The sequence below is a fragment of the Haemaphysalis longicornis genome, unplaced genomic scaffold (genome assembly GCF_048455015.1).
Source record: "Haemaphysalis longicornis isolate Haplotype H1 unplaced genomic scaffold, Haemaphysalis longicornis Haplotype H1 scaffold_19, whole genome shotgun sequence".
Classification (NCBI taxonomy): domain Eukaryota; kingdom Metazoa; phylum Arthropoda; class Arachnida; order Ixodida; family Ixodidae; genus Haemaphysalis; species Haemaphysalis longicornis.
Window position 1 is genome coordinate 2,710,895 of NW_027526288.1, and position 2,242 is coordinate 2,713,136.

Below are 2,242 nucleotides of genomic sequence, written 5' to 3' on the forward strand. Positions count from 1 at the left end.
TGTCCAACGACCGATTCAGTAGCCGGAGTACAGTAGACTCTCGATAAACGGAACTTCAAGGGACCGAAAAAATGAGTTCCGTTTAGCAGGAGTTCCGTTTACTGAGAGAGATGTGCAAAGGTGCAAATTTATGAGCGTACACACTCTTAATGGCATCTCATGGAACTATATATGCACTAAAAGGTGAATCCAGCTGATAGTTTTTCAGGAAGCAAGAAAACTACAGAGGCTTAAGCACCGCATTCACAAAGTTGATTTGGCAACAGTGAGTCGCTGTGCACTACTATAGTGCCTATAATATACTGGCAGTATATTCTAGTCACTATAGCACTACAAAATGCATCAATTATTTTTGTTCCAATCCTTGAAACTGCATCTTCACTTAGAAGACGGCAACGCGGTTATGAAGTGCGAATAGCACCACGATGGCACGAACGAGGCGGCAGGAGCTGTGCCCTGTAATCTCGGCGTCTTGAATCGAGACCGAACGACTGGAACAAGAACTGCGATGTTACATTCGTTGCACCAACACGGCTAACCGCTTACGAGACGAGACTTACGAGGCCAATGAGGCTTAAAAAAATCACGGAGGAAGAAAGAAAAAAACAAAAGCCAAACATCCGGAACCGTAAAAAGCTGATTCTCATGACAATGGGTATCACAAGAAGTTACAATTCTGGCTCCGTTTACACGGTGACGCAGAAATTTTACTTCCGATTACCGGGAGTTTTTTTACGTTATCTGAATACGAAACCAACCAACTTACAGGCTACTGTTCCGTTTAAGCGGCAATTCCGCTTAAGCGATTTCCGTTTATCGAGATTCTACTGTATTTTTGTCCTCCCTACCGAGTGGGGTTTCAGAGAGGCGTTTGTCCACTGTCGTACTTCGAAAGTTTAAGTGCTTCCAGTTCGTCCGGACGTAGTGCTGAGCGCAGCGACAAGCTCATCTCGGAGTCGTATGCTGACCTTTCATCTCTGCGCGTTGCTTCATCATCAGCACAGTACAGTGCATTAATATATTTGATTTTGGTTAACTGGGCGTATGAACGGTCAGCATTGCACCTCATGCAAGGCTCTGCCGCGTTGTTTTCGAATACAAATGGGTACGTGTAGGCCGTTCACGTCGCAGTTAGATCAGCTCCCTAATGTAATCACGGAGGCAAAAGCGGACGAAATGTTTCAGAACTCAAGAGAACCTGCTTCCTACAACAACTGGCAACGAAACATGCGATAACGTATTACACGTGCGAGCTTAAAAGCACATCGATCAAATTACATAACGTTTGGCCTGTGGGCATTTATTTCAAATGGCCATATATGGTTCTCGGTATCGGCAATAGGTGCACGCAGCGTGGCGCAGAAATAAAACAAACAAAATAATCGGTACATAGTTTTAGGCTCTACGGTGCCCAATCTTGAGTAACGTTAAAACCAATGTGTACAGCTGTTTGAAGGAAAAAGATATGTTCCGATCAGACGCCGAAATTCTATTTTCTTCTGCATATCCTGTGGACCCCTCGCGGCCTAGCGAAGAATAGAAAAGTGTGCAGTGACATAGGCAGGAAAAGTGGATCGGGGGTCGTACGACGGTTTAGATGTTGAAACCCCCATAGAGGCTCGTGAGCCTTTTTTGTGCATACATGCGGTGCCAGCTCCTCCGCCTCGCATCTGCAAACATATAATTTTGAACTCCTTTTGAAGTCGATCAGAGGTATCTTGTGGACATATCGTCTTGTCAGGGAAAGAAAGCGTGTAAAAACCTGTATAGACTTAGTGTCCTTGAATTTTGGGCCAGCTTGTCGGTGTCCTATGAATTAGTAAAATTATCATTATTACTGTCTTAGCCAAGTGCTTTCTGGGCTAGAGTTTCACAGCGTGCATGTTTCAAAATGTTTGAGGGCTTGTCTATTAGGTCGTCATATCTTCACAGAAAAATCTTCACTGCCATGCATATCATTTACACAGTTTAATGTTCAGATGCGAGTAGAAAAAGTCTGCAGTGTTCTTCACTAGTGCACATGTACGGACTGTGTGCATGATACGTGTTGTGCTGGATTCATTTCAGCCCTGGGGATGTGCACGGGAAATGCATACGAAGTCTGGAGTCTTTAGCGCACTGGTTTCCAGCGGCGGCCATGGTTGCATAGAGGTAATGAAACAAGCATGCCTGCGGTTTTGCTGGCGCATCTCGCTTAGATTAATTGTTTGTTTGGGAGTGACTCCCCGTCGCGTGGGGGTTC